Genomic DNA, 18545 nt, shown 5'->3' with positions numbered 1-18545 from the left:
CAAGGCTTAATTAGACGAGCTTCGTGAGAACGAGCAGTATCGTGTTTCCAGATGAAAAAATCTCGATCGAAACACGATTACGTGAGTCGAATAAAAGACGTACGGTCACTTTCGTCAGTTATCTCCTTTGCATAACCCTTCCGCCCTCTGCTTCTCCTCGGTTTAATTGCGAAATTAGGGAACGCAGGGGTACATATTTAATTACTCCTGCTCGTTCATCTCACGGAGGTTCGTTAGGGTTTTTCCTTTTTCTCCCTTCACCGTGTCGAGCCCTTTGCTATCTTTGTTTTAAAGAGAACACCGATGGGACATGTGTCGATCGAGACGTCAGTTTCTTTTTGGCACAGGCGTTAAACGTTGTGTTTCGTCACGGTGTGGTTCGTGCTCGAACTCGTTTCCGGTGGTTATGCTCTCGAGAGGAAAACGGTACAGGAACAACTAGAACACGAGGGAATGCGAAGTCTCGAGGGCGCGTTTCGTGGAACTTGATGCCGGCGAATAGTTGCTGCACCGACTGTCGCTTTCGTTCTGCGAGGCTGCCTTCACGAAATCTACCTCGTCTGCTCGAGAACGTAAAGCCACGCTCTTTTCCTTTTTTTTGGATCTGTAGAATGTGAACTGCCGTAAATTACCGGCACAAATTATTTCTTCCATGCTGAATAATTCAGCTTGCTATTATTTATTTATTTCCAAATGGTATTTCACGTTGAATAACTTCAAATCGGTCAACGTATAAAATTTTCCAGATAACTCTTTTTAACTTTTTATTATTTCTATTCAACGGGAACTGAAAAGCATTGATCGTTTTTAGACGAAAGTTATAGAACATTATAAGCGATATACGCTTGTTTGCAGGAACATATTTGCGGTTAAGAGGTTTTAACAGGAAGCTTGGTATCGTTCATTCATTAAAGTTTACCTGTCGCTGCCGCATACAGATTTGATTAATTACCTGGAAGCGTAAGTTGCTTCTGTACCAATCCGACCGTCAGACGGGTGTGTATGTAAGCCGGCATTCGATCGTAAATTGGGGCTGAACTTCGTTTCAGAAGCAGTAGTTACTACAATTACAGTGGCTTTGGCCGCGTATCCTCCCTACAAAAGCTCGCGTCTACGTCTGTTCGATAATTTAATAACGACGCGGCCGCGTACGACTGATTCATACATGCAAACTGTGTGTTATCAAGCGATCGATATCATTGTCTCCAAAGTTTCTGAGTATCTGGGAAAATTGCTTCCAAGAAAAAATTTAACTAACAACATAACTTTTCGATGGATGGATTTCTATAATTAAAACTGATATTTTTCAGTTTTTTTTTTAAGAGATACCACCATCATTTGAATCTTTTTAATCTATTTTTTAATCTATTATCAACCATGTCTCAGCATTTTAATTTCATTTTTTTTTTTCTTACCTCGTACATAATGTACAGCATATAAATTGAAGATCCCATTCGGCTCACCTGCGAACGGTGGTGGCGACTAGGCTAGAAAAGCACGGAATGATAAACGAGGAGAAAGGAGCCGTAGAACGATCAGAGTGACGCGCGATTATTAAAGAGTTAGTTTCACGAGTGACACCGCGGCCTCATTGCTTATTCAGACTGCATACTTTATTAGGCTGGGACGAAGACATACGCGGCAAGATTATGAGCTGGTCTCACCCTTGACGGCGTTAAGGAAGGGACAGAGACTATAACGCGGCGAAGGAACTCGAGGAACGATGGAATAAGAGAACGAGAGAGAGACCGAGTAGTAGAAGGCTGAGTTACAGGGGTGTAACTCGGATACCTTGTACAGAGAGCCTAGCGGCGTTTAACTTCTAATTGAATTGTGAATCCCAATGCTAGAACGTCGGTATAGAAAGAGCCGGCAGTTAAATCAACTGTGTGAGACGTCTAATTGAATTATCAATCTCGGCACGAAGGAAAAACCCTGGAAAGATCGACGGTCGAAATAATGAGATTAACGCGAGTAAAATCTGACGGAAACCGGGAAAGTTGGTTTAATAAGCATCATTACTGTAAACGAGCGAACGACATCGAATTAACTTAGCTGACACGGTTCTTGGATTAACGATTAAATCGATCAAACAATTAGATATTGAAATTTGAAAACGAAAGATTTTAATTAAGAAAATTTTATTGCCGAAGTTAACACCGTTTTTCCCTTGGATATTTCGACAAATTTAACTCGTAGGAAATTTTGAACGAGCAATTTTAGAATTATCTTCTTTTCTACCGCATAATATTGTCCGTATGTACTTTTAAGTTTTTTACATTTGCTGTGCTCTTAACTGATGCTCGCTCTTAAATTTTCTTTAAAAGATTAAGGGCTTGGGGTTGCACATACGTAATGACTAACGCGGGTTCAAAAAGTAATTAAAGCGAATGTTAGCGGACCTTCGTCGCGTTTAAATACATGCTGAATTTTCTATGCAGTTTTCTTGCATCGAATAACCGCAAAAAAAGACTGAAACGTGTATTCATACTTTCCCGATTTACGAATCGTTTGTTTGTACTTAAAAAAAAAAAAAGAAATAAGTTTAACGTCGCAGAGAACAATGGGATCAAACGCTTTCAAAAGCAATGCGACAAACTATAATGGTAAAGCTTCAGTTACGCGTGGTTCTTCTGCAAAATAGAAATTTTAACAATATAGCTTTCGTTATTCGTCATTCGATTCATGCTATGGGCCGCACAATCAGATTTAATTATGAATATTGCGTTCGCTCTTGCACCGGAATTACAATGAAATTTTTACCATAGTAATTACCGCTTTTCTTCTTTCGTATTTCGCGTCAAAAGCACAAAGGTAGTACTTCCACGCGAAAAGGAGCGCACGTCGTGTACGTTAGTGGTAACAAGAATAAAAAAAAAGGGAGAAATGAAAAAAAAGAAAGGAGAGCAGAGAACGAGAGAATGGAGAAGTAAAAAGCGCTTTTCAACGCAACCAAATTGTAAGGAACACTTGATACCTTTTCCTCGTTTAATATCGAGAAGAATAAGGTTGCGCAATGATAGAAAGAACTTTTTAGAGTTGACGCAGCTATAAATCATAGAGCTATATGTATATGTAATAATTTTTCAAAGGAACAGTGTAAAATTTAGAAAATGATAATAATAGAAAACAAAAAATAATTTTTTTTACACCAAAGTGAAATTGAATCGAATTTTTTTCGGTACACAAATAGTCGTGAAACATTACCAAAGGAGGTTCGTGCTGGTAGCCTAGAGAATAATAGCATACATTTATTGCCCTCGATTCGAGCTCGTGCCAATGGCAGCACGCGCCGATCGCGTTAATCGTGCGTGAAAATACCAGTCTTTACCGATCACTTACAAGGTCCACCTGTCCAATTATTAAAGAGCCGGTACCGGTATAACACACCTGGACATTTTTGCGGCTACGCGCACGTATACGCGTCGTTTGAACTAGAACGGCCGCGGTATGAGATACATACGCGTGTATAGCGGCGGCTTTTGTTGTACCGTGAGAAATGGCCGCTGCAAGTGTCTCGTTTTGTACGTGAGACGAAGGTAAACCGGTAGAATGAAAACGTAGAGAACTTTGCACCGCGTTTGCCAGCACGTTTGCTCGTTCAGTGATATCGACGTCGATTTCAATTTACGTAATCGAATTTGATTTGGTATCATTCTTTAAATGGTCCAAAAAACAATACCTATCTTTTTTATTTTGAAAAGTGGATGAGAAAAGTCTGTTAATACTCGATTTTACTGCTCTAATATTTCGACTTTGACGAATCAATATCGCAGGTATTGTATTAACAAATCCAGTTTACAAAATATACAGGGGGACTCTGGCGCGGATTAAACGCGACTCGTGACAACGTTACAAGCGAGGCGTAAAAAAAGAAAATAATATACAGGTATATCGGCGACCCAGAAACTCGTCATATCGAGAAAGTAATCCGTTTGGACGCGAGTCGTTCATCAATGACACGTATCGACGCGGTGCACGATACCATGAACAGTAGTTCGGGTTACCATTCGGAAGAAGGAATAAAAGTGATGCCGGTGAGGTCGCAGAGGCAGCTGTGCGACCGATCAAAGTCCTAGAAAAATGTATTATCGATCTTCCTGGGTATCGGTATCTCCGGCTATTGTTCACGCCATCAAACACACACACGGCCAGTTTTTTCGTCACCGATCTGTGCGAAAATATTGCACTAACGATGGCTTTTTGGGACCAGGATCGTTGTCCGTAGCGCCTGGACCAGGGAAAAGCGATAGATAGACGATATAGATCCAGGGAAGAGAGGTAAAACCTGATGCGGGGACAAATCGTTAAACGCGGGCTATGATGACAAAGTACAACGAGTGAGAATCGAACGATAGCGTCGGGGATGAACGACGCGTCGACGTCGCGTGAAACGTAACCTCCCACCCTCTGATTTTTTTTCGCTCTCTTTTTTTTTTATTTCTAAACGCATCCTTTCGAAACGTTCCAATGCATTTTTTTCCCTGCAACGACGCGTCTCGCACAGATCGCACTTGTCGCCGTTGAAAACACCGGAAATAGATACGCGCGTGTACGATCGTTGATAAATCGTCCCGCGCAGCTTATATTTACTTTCCGATTGGCAGCGTTTGTTGCAACGAACTTGGTGCTCCACGGATTGTCGCGTTAAACGAGAGGACAGATGTACGTAGCGTTACAACAAATTTTTTAATTCTTTTTTTTTATTATCCACTGTCCTCGAGAAAACGTGTTTGAGAATGGTGGAAAAATGTAGCTGTCCTAACGCAGGCCGCAAATTAACAAGTATTTTGACATCTAGTACCGTGGAAATATTTTTTTCTTGCATCTGAAATTTCCTGTTATAAAATCGCGTCAGGTGGTTGACCATTTGATACGCAGCGATCTAATAGTTTCAAACGGTCTTTATGGAGATGCATTTTTATGCAAATTTATGGTATTTTAAGTGGCAATAAATCTACATAAATTCATGAGGAACGATATGCGATAACTTCAAATAGCGGTCAGAGGACGTTTATTGCAAAATCGAATAGCTTTCAATAGGTAATAATCGGTGTGCACGTAGCATTTTAAATTATTAAATTTGAATTAATTAATTTTGCATCAATTACTCTGGAAAGCGAATAGATACAGCAGTATGAAAAAAAAAATTAATAAAGCGACTTGATTTTGCTCGAAGGCAACTGGAGCTCGAGCCTTTTACCTCTAATTTAATTTATTAGCCGTAATGCGTAATCGTAAAAGTTTTCGAACGAGACGCTTTACAGGTTAGTAAATTACAGCTTGTGGTCTTAAATTTCGATCTTAGAATTCAGTGCGGTGGCAGTTCACGAGAATCCTCGAAGCCACGTTTTTACCGTCTTTCATTTTCTTCTATTTAAGGTGTTCCAGTCACGGGTTCTGTTAGAACTTCTCGGAGGAGACTTCTCGTAAACCGAAGCGTAAATTTTTCGGCGTTTAGAAGAGGGAAGCGAACAATCGACTATTACTTTGTCCTTACGTGTATACGCTGGCGAGAACGATGAAAAGTATAAATGGCCCTCGTGAAACGGCACCTTTTGAGTAGCCGTAACTCCTTTCATTTGCGGGTGAATGATTCGTTGATGGCAATCCGAGCCATGAATTGCTGGACAATACGAATTGTAGAATTCCTTTATGGTCAATTTTTCGTAAATTCTTCAACAATTTTAGTGCATCTTCTCGTTGATTAATTTTCAAGAGTACGTCTGTTAGAAAAGGATCTTTAACCTTTAATACCTTGATTACCATTAGCTTTTCTTCCGTACCATTTCCTTTTACTTCTCCTCAAATTAAATATTGCAATTTCTTCAAAAGGGGTTGAATTATGTTAAATTTCAACCTATTCAGGTTCCAAAGATGATTCTTCTAAATGATCAACTACCTTCTTATTTGAATAATCAGTTGTAGCATTTAATAGTACTAAAACATTTAACATCAATCATCAATTCTAGGATTAATTAGCCCCGATTTTGCCGGTTCGTACGCGTTGGATCGCGATCCTCCTAACGATGCTGTTTCCTCCCTAAGGAGGAATTCACGTGGAAACGAAACGGATTCGGTGCTCCGAAAAGTGGCAAAATTGTGGGCCCGCGTCGATACACGGCAAGACGGACGATCGAGAAGAAAAGAAGGACAGGTATGGGAGCGTAGCGTTGCGGAGGGGAATCCGGAGAACAGGTTCGTACATTCTGAAAGGACGGCGTGATTCGACTGCATGGTCAGTGTCGCGTCTTGATCCCCCGAAATCGGGAGCCGGTGTAAGGTAGCCTGGCCTTTATAATGAAGCGATAGAATGCGAAAAATTCGCTAGCTCGACAAGCGGACGCGCGTTCGAGCGTTTTCGAGCGCATTGTAAAAAGGGAATCGCGGCGCTGGTGGATGGACAACGCGAAGAGGTGGGCCGATGGTGAAGGTATCTCTCGGAAGATTGGAGGCACGCTCGAAGACGAAGGTAGGACGAGGATGACGAATTGCGTGGAAGCCAAAGCTGAGCCTCGGGCAGCTCCGTGGAGGCATTCATAGAAGACGATTTGCGGACTGGCCTCTGAATCTTTCGTACCTTTTTACCCCTTTTCCTTGGCCGGCGTCGGCCGAGAGTAGGAGATGACGGGGAATACGACGGTAGGGATGGAAGAATGGGCGCAGTAGGGGAGGGAGAAGGTGAGCGGGGTCGGAAGGGCCGAGGGGGGTGTTATTAGCGAGTCGACCCTGGCGGCTGCCACGACGGACCACACACATCGTTGCATCGCGAAGGGAGAAACGGCAACAGACGAGGAGAAAGGAAAGAAACAGGTCGACAGGAAGAAGCGAAAAGAAGGAAGGAAGAAAACGGGAAAAGAGGGATACAGAAGAAGAAGAGAGACGAAGATAAGAGAAATCTTCTTTGCTCCACCGCCTTCGACGTCTCCACTGTCCGTTGCGTGTGCATCAATCGAACCTTCTTTCCTTCCTTCCTTCCTTTCTTCTCAATCTTCCCTATTTCCTTCCTTCCTTCTTCCAATCGCTTTTCGAACGTTTCGTCGAAGCGCGAGCTACCATTATGCACTCTCTTCACGGACGCCCGTTACGTTTTATGTCTTTATCCCCGCGCTGTGTCGATTGAGATGAAAGCGCCGACGACCAGGGATCTTCTATGACTCTGCCCTGTTCGCTGCACCGGCACTCCGTATTCTGGGAGACGCGTCTGTAATTGCACAGGGAATGGTCATCGATGCTCGATAATGGGACGCTCGCGAAACGCTCGATGCGTTCCAACGCTTCATTGCAATTATGATTGCTCGTATTTACGGGCTGGGTGTAGTGGTACATTTTCACGCGACGATAAACCGTGACATTTAATGCCATGACACTAAACGTCATGATTTCCGAAGCATCAAATTTTTGTCATCATGGCGACTTCATGGGTGGGAAAAGGGATAAGAAAGAAACCTTGCCAGGATTCGTAACAAATGCGAATACAGAAGCTTAGCTGGTAGGAATGTTAAAACTATACACGGATAGGGTATAAAGGAATATTATAAAAGGTTCCAGCCTAATTTGAATCGCATTCTCTTCGAGGTTGACGTTAATCCTCGATAACGGTAGCAACGACACTAGCTTTCGAAGTGTCCTCAAATCGCCTCCGAGTGACATCTTTTCAACTTCGACCGATAAACCGGTTCACCGATGTCCTCAAGTATGGGTAAGCGAGTTCTTCTTTTTTTCACCACGTCCCGAAACATCGGCGTGCAATTAAAATCGGGCTTAAGTCTGGTCGACTGACGTTAATCCTCGATAATGGTGGCTAGGAGTATGGTTGGCGAGATCCCTTTTACTGCACTCGGAACAGATAACGACGCTTCGTAACCCGTTGACGTTGTTTTCTCCTTAGGAAGTCATACACGATCCTCCTTGGAAAGTACGATATAACCGCGGATGAACCTCGAAGACTTTAACGTTGATCCGATTTTATACGGTGAACCGAGGACTTTCATTTTCAGAAGCAAATTCCTAAGGTCCTTTTTCTGGTTTTTGTTTGAAACCAATGAAAAGGGGGTAACTATGCGGTATAGGGGAGCCAGCTTCGACGACCTTGACCTTGATACATAAAAGGGTAAACAGGGGAGGGAATATATTCGAAAAATCCGCGGATCGAGGAGTTTCTCATATTTTCTTCCGTTCGTCATCGCTGCAGAGGGTCTCACGCGATACTTGGCGTATACTTATTGTTAGAACTCGCCCTCGTAGGAGCTCGCGTGTACAAACTCGCGCGTATCGTATTTCTCGCTACCCGGGGGGTGCTTGGGCCCTTTTAATTCCGCGTGTAAGACATTGTCCGCTTTAATTACCTACTCTTCGTCGTCGATGGTGGCCAACGGGCACGAAAGAGGCCGCGGAGCAGGAACGCAGGATCTGCTCTTCTGTTCGTCTTTCTCGCGCTCCCTTTCCGCGCCGGCCTAAGAGAATGGCAGAGATTATGTTGCGGCTTACACCGCGACGGGATCCCTCCTTCTCTGGCGCAGACTTTAGCACGGAGAGGGAACAAATTACTTAGTAATACTGCTCGCCGAAAATTTCGCGCCACCTGCGGTTTTGCGGTGGGTACCCAGCTCCGCGTACACGTCTCAGCGGTGTCGTACAAACGAACGCTCTGCGGTCGAGCCGTGTTACCTTTTCGAAGAGCCACGCAACACTGGCTAGCAATCGCTTCTAAAATTAATCCCCATAGGATCGTGAAGGATTCTTTCAATTTATTAAATCTTCCAACGATACGATCTTCATCCAGAGCCACCATGTTAATTCACATCGTAAACCTCTTGTTCATGGTGGTAGCAATTGAAATCTGTTCTTTTCTTGGAGACGTATGGTATCGTTGAAACGACGATCCATTATGGTAATGAAAAGACGTAGCAAGAAAGTTACTAATGTGTTGCATACACCTTGAACAGGGATATCCCCTCCCGTCATTTGGACGTGGTCGTTAATATTCAACGGCGCGGTCGGTCCGCTGCTGTTTCCATTGTAAAAGTCGCATGCAGAGTGGATCACGCGAATCGTGTCTTCTGTTTGGTTGATGACGGAAAAAAGTGGCGCAGGAAAAAGTTGAATACCATACGAAGGATTATGCTCTTACGACCTCATTTTTCTTCCAACTGCAGCTGCCAAGTGCAGCTGCATCGTTTAGGTCGTAATCTTGTTTTCTTTTCAAATCGCGATAAGATTTAACTTGGTCTATTTAAATCACATCGATATCTTGAATTATTTTAATTAATACAATTAACAAGTAAACGCGCATAATCGAGGGAATCGGTTCTTTATCATCATCCCCCGGCCAGTTTTAAAGGCGCGACGCGACGCCAGTCAATTACGGCGTTATTTCGTTTGGTAGTCTGAAAGGATAGCGAGAATTCGCAATAAGGAGCGGGACACCGGCTCGCATCGGCAGAGATACGCCGGCGTAGCTTTTATCCGACTTTATCCCCGAAAGTTCGCCGGGGCCATAAAGCGTGCGCGCGGTCCGAGTTAAATCAAATTCGTTCCGCGAAACGGTCCTCTCTGGGAAGCATGCGTTCCACGCACGCAAACGAGATTCCGCGGCGACATTCCCAATCATTCTTCCGCGGCGTGTACCATTCACGGGGGTTATAAGGCCGCTTCTCCGTATCACGAACGAACGAGAAGGGGCGCGAGGTACCGTGAAGCCGTGAGGAGAAGGGACGAAAAAGGAGCAAATTTGAAGTAACATCGAGGAGAAGAGAGAGAGGGTACCAGCCGGGGTGGAACATAAATTATTAAACGCGCTTTTAACGATTTTTCAAGCAACAATTCTGATTAACCGTGAAGGGACGGTTCGATAATTTGCGGTCACATTTAAATCACGCACGCGGTACCGAAAGGGGCAGCAGCTAAGTGCATCGAGTTTTATCGTTATTACGAGCGTGAGAAGAAATAAGAGAAAGAAAAAGATCGAGGAGGTACGAGCTTTCGCTATCGCCAGTCCAATAAATATCAGCGGGGCCGAAACGAAGTAGGTGCCTAATCCCTTATAACTGCACTGACTTGGTATCTGTACGGAAAGTATTCGGCCAGAAAACTGCTCGAAGAAGAGCCGCATAGTTTCGAAGAAATACCCGGTGCACGGGGTCGCCGGTATTGCGGACACAGGCAGAAATGATCGCGTGAAAAAAGAATGTGCCATCTTTGGATCGGTTCGCGTGCGAACCGCGTACGCTTTAGGATTCACTCGCGAGGGCAGAGAATGAAGCAAGCGGAGGTCAGGCGCGTGACATATACACCGCAGGCCGGCGGTGGTCTGCCAATGGTCCCGCAATATTTCATAATTAGCCGTGATGCCCGTACGTCGTGAATACACACGCTCGTGTTTATCCGTGCGAGTACGCGGCCGTTCGATCTCCGTTCCGCACACGTGGAACCCCTCGTGCCCTCCGTCATGCTACGCCACGATGTTGTGCCTACACATCTCCGATTAAATGCCGTATTAACTTCGGGGCCCTTCATATTTTAGGGCCGCGGGAGAACGTTCTCGCGGGGGAGGACGCGAGGGGAAGGTGTTTTCGGAGTATGAGGGAGAAGTGGTGGAGATTCTACGGATACCCTGAATGGAAACATAAATTCTAGTTTGACCCTCCTTTGATCCTTTTTGCGGCAGATTGAATTAAAAAATGTTATAATTGTAATTGTTCCGTTTGTATTAATTTCATCTATGATTAATAGGTTCAACCTAGAATGTAAATTTCGAGTAGGGCTATTCTGTTCGCGAAAAGGGGCTAAGACGTGGAGAAAATAAAAAGAATTCAGAGAAATGAAGCGGCAAGTAGGAGGGGGGAAAAGGAGTCGAAAGAGTCGGAAGAAGCGAAAGAGAAAAATAGCGAGGAGGGGAAGAAGCATCTCACGTCTGGAGGTATCGTCAAGTGATTTACGCGCACGAATGTGGCGTAGGTACGATAATTAAGCGAGGAGCCGCTCGGGCTCCGATCGAGCCGGGGCAGCTTTTCACTCTTCTCCATTCGGCCGCGTGGGCGGTCTCGGGGCCCCGTCCAGATTTGACACGCGTATCATAACCCTTTCGACTTAGTTCTCTCGATTGCTTGCGTGTGCGTGCATCTACCTGTACGTGCCGCTTGCGGACTCGCGGATTTCACCCAACAGCTGCGGGAACACCCTGGTGAACTTTGAGAGAGTCCGCTCAGACCTGGTGAGCGTTATTAAGTTATACGAGGAGCAATTGTATGGGAACATATCTACGCTTTTACGGTGTTATTACGCGATCACTTTGAAATTCTGGTTGCTCTTTCGCCTGCATTCGGAAACGAGCACGGTTTACGTTCCGTTTCGATCAACGACGGTCCACGATGTCTCGAGCTAAAAGCGATTTGATTAAAAGCACAGTCGGAAAGTAAAATATGAACACCAGTTTCATCGTGAAATTCGTGTTACAGGTTAACTGGAGTGGAACTTTGCAAGATAAACGAGTGTGGCTCGGCGGCGAGATCCTGATTGAAATTGGATCAAACGGAACAAACAATCGATCCCGACGCCATGCCATTCTATTTCGCGAACTTTTGTTCCTCGATGCATAGGTTTTTCGTTTTTCTTGTTTCCCATTGTTGAAGTGAAAAAAAGGGGCCGCGTTGTATTTATGGGGAACGATAGTTCGCCAGATCCTGTTCCATTTGCAATTGGATCAAGCAAGACAAACGTTCGATTGGTTCGCGTGCTTTACGAGCACGTCAGCGATCAGTGTCGCGTCACTGTTCATCGTGTAACGCGCGGTATAATTCGAACTCGGCCAACCGATGAATCAATGACGTTATCCGGTGTCCACCTGCATACATACGTCCTCTTGATATTTGCAACGTTAATGCCGAACTAGATCGTGGCTAACGTTTGTTTTAGCAGGCTAACGTGGAAAGGGAGACGGATGAACGAGGAGACGGTCAAGTGGGGTGGTCCGTGCGTCTGTGCAGTCGTTTTTGTAGCTATCGACTATGGCGGTTACCTCTCGGCCTGATACACGGCCTAGGAATTCGCGAAATCCGAATGCAACTGGCAAATTGCTGTCCAAGAATCCGACGGTGGAATTCCATTGAACGAAATGCCATCACCGTGTTCTTACCTGGACGCGAAGGAATGGAACCCGGCTCCTGATTTCGGCTCCTTTAGCCTTCCTCTGACATGGGACATACACTGATCGTTCAAAGTTACATCAACTTTCATAAAATGATAGACTTATTTCGGTATTTTCCTATCAATTGATCCGATGAATGGACGTTGTTGAAAGAAAGGATCCACCGATAAATGGTGGTTTGCAACAAGAAGATGAAACTACTTACCAGAGTGCCTGAATAAATACCTCTTAGGATACTCTAATGCCTTTTAGTTGAAGCGATAATACACGGCATTTCGGTCTTTCTACCTCTCTCTTTCCACTTCGGCTTCCTCCCTTCTGCTTGGAACACTCGGTACCTTGACGGTAAATCCTTGGTCCTCTTCAGAGTTGAGTGCTATGGAGAGTTGTCTACGGATTAGAGCTCTATAAGGACTTGGTCAAAGTGGGCTCAAAGCAGGGGGCACTTGAAGAATACACGCAATGTTAAAGGGCGATGAGAAAAATAAGAAGATAGAAGGGTGCTTCGAATGAAAATTTGTTGAAGGGAAGAATTTTAGGAACAAAGAAACAGGGGAGAAATAAACTTTCTCGTATCCTTTAACAAGATTTCTTTATTAAAATAATTAAGCTTAAGAGCTGAAATACATATGAAACTCTAAATGTTTGAAAAATGAATCTCTGCTGTTACTATCGAGCCACCTCGTACGTAGCAGAAACACGCTAGCTCGTGATACGGTGTTAGCCATTAAGGAAATTCGTGCACGATGCAGGACGGTGATCAAAGCGTAAAGTGACCGATACTGGCAAGCGGGGAAACGCGGTCGGTTTGCTGTTCAGCCTCTATTTCAGCCATGATATTTCAGTGGCGCGGCTGACAAATGAGCGGCAATTGCTACTTGGTACACCGTCGGTGCACGAGCAAGCCAGCAGCCAACAACTTTCTATCGCGCAGCCAACCGCCGGCGAAGGCAAATGATTTACCCCGTAATACCGATAGCTTGTATGATCGATTCGAGCATTAATGCTAGGCCCGAATGCACGATCGAGCATTGGCGGTGCGCGACGACCGCCGAATGTATTTCGCTCGGCGTTACACGCCGGCATCGATGCCCGATAGAAGAGAACCTCACCAGAGGCATAAGCAGAAACGGGGATTGATGTTTGTACTCGTACACGCGTACCTCGCTGCAAGAATCATGTATATTTACGCAGCTTCCTACCGGTTGCTGGTCAGTTCGCTTCCATGTCGAATCGCATGCATGAAAGGTCGGCTAATCCGCAACGATCTGTGATTTATCGAGTCTCCCTCTTGCGATTAACCATGCCCGATTCTGTTGCATCCTAGGTGGAAACGCTTCTGAATGTTTGATGGCACTTCGATCTGCGATGCCACGGGTAATGAACCGCTAATGCATTGCGCCCTGTACGTTCGGACTTGTATCGAATGTGGCTCTGACTTTATTAGCCTGTAAATTCAGTGAAGGCTTTAAATTTCCGTGGATCGGTTGTGGATTTTCGGTTCGTTTGGTTAAATCAGCTTAGGGTACGTTAGGTGATATTAGGAGAATTTATCTAAATTCAACCTGAAACGATGGAAAAATTCATTAGCACTTGTAATACCGTCTCGTATTTCGCCTTGGTTGAAACGGAACTACGTTATTGACGTATTGCGGTAGCAAAACCGGTTACCTGGTCGCGGCTGGTCGGTCGGTCAGGTCACAAGTAAAATTATTCCCGTCATTAAACTGACGTCCCGGCGCCCTGGAGATGAGGGCGCAGCGTTTACCGGTTTTATGAGTACTTGCGTTTTACTGGTTTAATCTCTGCGGGTTCGCGAACTTGCTGCTTCCAGCTCGCGCGGATACGTATTCAACCGCCTACTTTTAGATCCTCTAATTCATCCTGCTTGGGTTTCGTTTCTTGAAATCTTCATCGGCCTTCTAATTGACCTGTTCCTTTCGTTCATCATTCCGTACGGGGTTCTTGATTTAACCCTGAATTATTCTGCCATATTTGATCCTCCTGTATCGTAGAAACGATGTGCTATACTCGCGAGAGACTATCAAAGGTTTCGTTTATTTTCACTCCATTTAAACGAATAAGTTAATGCTTAGACCGCTTCGAAAGTTGGCTGGAAATATTGTAAGGGACGTGAACCGTCGCTTTTGTATCCGTCGTTTTCATTTCTCCTCCGATCCACAATCCCGTGATTGCACGACGGAAGCGTCTCCTCTTTCCAAACTTCCAACATCCTGCTTCTTGCCAGTTTCATACGCCCCGTGCCGTGCCATCAATCACAGGAAACATTACGGCATTCTCTGGACGAAGCGAAGTTATTTTCCACGGAGAATTCATCGAAACGCATTGGATAAAGGATGCGTCTCTATCAGAGACGAACGAGCTTTTACTTCGATTCAGTGGCGAATCGTGGGTAAAGTTGGGGTCACCCATCAATTCCGTCGAATTCCGTATGGTTCGTCGTAATATACTCGAACGAGGACAACTTTAAAAGCATCCGCGTCCTGGCATGATCGTTAGACGGTTTTACGACAGGATGCAACGTGGATGCATCAGGAGCATAATTTAAAATTAAAACGTGAGACGATCTCCTGTGATATAAATATCTGACGGATATGTTCAGTAATTACGACCCGGAGGCTAAATTAAGTACGATTTCTTCGTGGTTGATGGGATGCACTGTTCTCACGGTTGCTCCTTTGATTTCAAGACTTCGACACTTTCCTTCCCCCTAGGGGAGACAGAGACGGAAAAAGGGTGAAAGACGCGACTGAAGGGCGGACGAGGGACTTGCCCGCATTGCCGGCTGCACTTTAACAGGCAAGAGCGGCTTTTAGAACAATAGCACTTCGGGGTCTCGAGTGCGTTACCTATTCTTCTGACCAGCAGGATTATTATACGTCGAGAGAACGGGCCCCATTGCCGGATGCCGTAAAGTAGTTAGGAAAGAAGTACGAGCTGCTTTCGCGGGGAAAAAAGAAGCCGTGCGAAATTAAAATTACCTGCTGCATAAAAGTGCATCGAGTTTTCCATTCGTTTGTAGCATGTAGATTAACGAGCGTATGATTTCATCATTGCCTATTTGTAAACTCGTGAGAAAGCAAACGCGTCGCGGAATGTTCGTTCACTGGAAGAATACTCGGGCACATTGATTGCGGTTACGAGGAAGTGGACAGCTTGTAATACGCTCGCGAGTCTCGGCCGCCTACGTCGAAACCGCAGCCGCGAAGCGGATTGTCTCGCAAACCGCATTCGATACACCAAAGTTGACCGATTCGGACGCGGTTCGCATTTTTCACGCTCGTTCGTGTAGAAGAAATGATTTTTTTTATGTCGTGTGAAACAGTATCAAGTATTAGAATATTGAAATCTCAATAATTCAAGCGACAATTTAATAATTATGCAACGTATCTATTTCGTACAGATAACACGAAGCACCGTGCAATTGTCATTAATAAAAAGCTCATCGTGTAACGATCGCAAGATCGAGAGACAGCATTCGGAGAACAGGTTCCAGCGGGTCAGGATCGGCAGTTAAGTTGTACACCGTCGAGTGTAACATTTTGTACGACATGTCGCTCGTTCTTGTTTCGTTCTTCGATTTCGATAATTTCGATAATACTTTCCACGGGCCGGCCCGTTCGGTCCCTCTTGTCGGTGTCTGTATAATGCCCACGATAGTGGATGTGCTAACGATCCGTTAAGTTCGACGGCTAATTAGATCAGCCGTCCGGATGTAACTAATACGAACGAGCGAATGCAAATGATAGCTAACGAACGACTTCTCTCGACCGTTCTGGCCAACGACGAAACGGAAATAAAAAGAAAAAAAAAAAAAAAAAGAAAAAAAGAGGGTTGGTTGAAGTTTTTTCGATTACCGATTGGATTCGTGCGATCACGGACCCGCGGTCAAATGAACCTCGCATTTCGATTAGGTGCTTCGCGAGAGGTTTTATGCATGCATTGTGGTCGGTGAGCACAGTCCTTGGTAAAAGTTTCTGCCCCTTCACGCTATGTACGATATAAATTCCATAGAGAATATAATCAATGCAGGATAGGGTAAATTTTCGTACTATGCGGTGCTCTATACTTCAAAAAATGAATGTGACTGAAAATTTAAAAAAATTCTTTTCTCTTAATTATTCGGTTATACCGAATTCATAGTGCCACTGATGCAGTGATAGAAATGGAGTAACAGGCAATTAAAATTTGCAAGAGCCGCAACGAAGGTTTTTTGAGGAATAGCGATAAATAACGATGCAACAACCTGTTGCGAGGCAACGACGAAACTAATTCGACAAACGAACCCTTACTTTGTCACGATCTCCGCCGCTCTAAATTACGTTGCTCCTGATGCTTATTGGTCTTAACTGGTTCGTTATCTGGAATCGATCGATTTAAATGCTCCGTGCGAATTGATACGACCGTGCGGATTGGCCGGCTTCGCGTAATGAGTACAATTAAAGCAGTTATAAAGGTGGATTGTATTTTAGATGTACGCGGCCCAACGAAAGTCATTATGTCCCGCTGTCTGACAGCTACATATGTATAAATGCTCAATTTGCGCGCCAGCGCGCGAAACATTAATCTTATTATTTTAATTACAAAGGATCGGGGTGGAGGGAGCAGGAGGGTTCCGTTCGGCGATGCCTTATAAATATAGATGTCGACCGCAGGTTTTTGACCATGTACAGTCCGCCAAAGTAGTTTCTCCAGTTCTTTCTTCCATCCCTTTTACTCCTTCGGTACTTTTTTATCACACCAATGATGAATTTTCCACGTATCGCTTTCATTTGAATCGGCCTGGTCGTTTTGAAAATCGTGATAGACAAGATACTTGACAGAGAAATTAAAAATCTTTCTGAGTCATACAGGAAGTCGGTTTCGTTCGAATGACATCGTAAAAACGAAAGCAAAGTATCTCATCGTCGAATTAAGCAACTCGGCACGCAAGGGTTTCGCGAATCGAAAACGATATCGTACGGATAACATCGAACGGCGGAGTTTCGATCGAGGAATTACGCGAACGATAACCGGCAATTAATTCGGTGGGCCGTTCTGGCTGGCATGCAACTCTTCAACGGTAACCGATAAATCTTACGTTGACACGGTGTTCCGCGGGCTGAAAGCAGCCCGGGTTCGTTAATTTATACCAATCGCGAGGAACGCTCGTACAAAGAGGCCGTAATAGCGTTCCGAGCTTATTCCATACGGAATTTATTTATTACTATCGGCGTTCCACGTGTTTCAAGTGCCGACATTCGGCATCGCTTTGCCCGCTTCCACCAGATACAACGGGCGAACTCTTTCGGAGGTGCCATATTTGCTGCTTACTTTCTAAATTCTTCCAATAACGAGTCTCGACGGGTACACGTGTTTCGCGTAAATATATCTTACGTGCATAGGTAATACCGTCGATGCGATCGAACCGTGGAAATTCCTCCGCGAAATAGGAAATGTGGGTCGTTGGATAGCCACCTGTACGAGATGCAACTGTGAGAAAATCAGGACGTTCGGAGAATGTCGTCGAGGGTGGCTCTAAAGTGTTGGAGAAATAATCGCGAAACCTTCTTCGGTCACTGATCACCCTCGGTTTTTAATTATCTCACGAGAAGAAAGCGCAGGCTTTTAATATATTCTAACGAACTATTTTGGTCCGCGGTCGGTAATTAAGATTGATGGCGAGTTCGAATGCGTAATTGCGCTGGACGGAGGCTTTCCTCTTTCCTTTTTTTTTTTTTCTTTCGCCGCAGCGCACTTCATCAATCAAATATCCTTTTTTATTTCTCCTTTCCTTCGAGCTCTCACTCGACCGCTGGTGGTACGCATTCCGAGCAAGCTTCACGCATCTGCCAACGTGAACGGAGCCAGATGGATCGCATTGTGAATGCGCGAGGGCGTAGCAGCCCGCGCGAGTCCTTCCCGTACCGTCTCATTGTGTCCGGGCAAAAAATCGTCGAATGGTATAAAAGCGAAGCTTTCTGCTCGCGGAATCCTCAGTCCATCGGATTAAGGAACAGAGCCACTCGATGCAGCTCATTCTATTGTGCTTATGAGTATACATCGGGAAGAACGACCGGCGGATCGGTGGAAGCTTAAATTTCATTTCTTAAGATTCTGATCCTTTGCCATCGTTTTTCACGATTTCAGGATCTCGATGATTCGAAGCGGGTAAGAATCGGCCGCGAGTCCTGCGACGAAGCCACTTGCCACCGATATCAAAGTCGGCGTTCGTGCATTGTCCGCGTTCGTCTAGGTTTGTTCGCGGCGTCTTTTAAAGCGTCTTAGCGGTCGCTCAATAAATTAGCATTGTTCGAACAAGAGCGAGGAGGAGCAAGAGAGGAGACAATTCTCGTGGCACACACCGCGGCGTTCCGCACCTGTTACCTTTTTTAGA

General features: G+C 44.9%; 1 long non-coding RNA gene across 1 annotated transcript in view; it reads left to right on the top strand.

Moving 5' to 3' along the window:
* Positions 1-6696: 6696 nt before the first annotated feature.
* LOC117600600 (uncharacterized) overlaps positions 6697-18545 on the top strand; it is a 115389-nt gene continuing 103540 nt past the window's right edge. Inside the window, exon 1 of the long non-coding RNA XR_004580491.2 lies at positions 6697-18545. This exon is cut by the window's right edge and continues 18548 nt beyond it. This is a non-coding gene — a long non-coding RNA (uncharacterized LOC117600600).

The sequence above is a fragment of the Osmia lignaria genome, chromosome 16 (assembly GCF_051020975.1).
Source record: "Osmia lignaria lignaria isolate PbOS001 chromosome 16, iyOsmLign1, whole genome shotgun sequence".
Classification (NCBI taxonomy): Eukaryota; Metazoa; Arthropoda; class Insecta; order Hymenoptera; family Megachilidae; genus Osmia; species Osmia lignaria.
The sequence above is the reverse complement of the archived record's forward strand: the minus strand, read 5'-3'. Positions and strand labels throughout refer to the sequence as shown.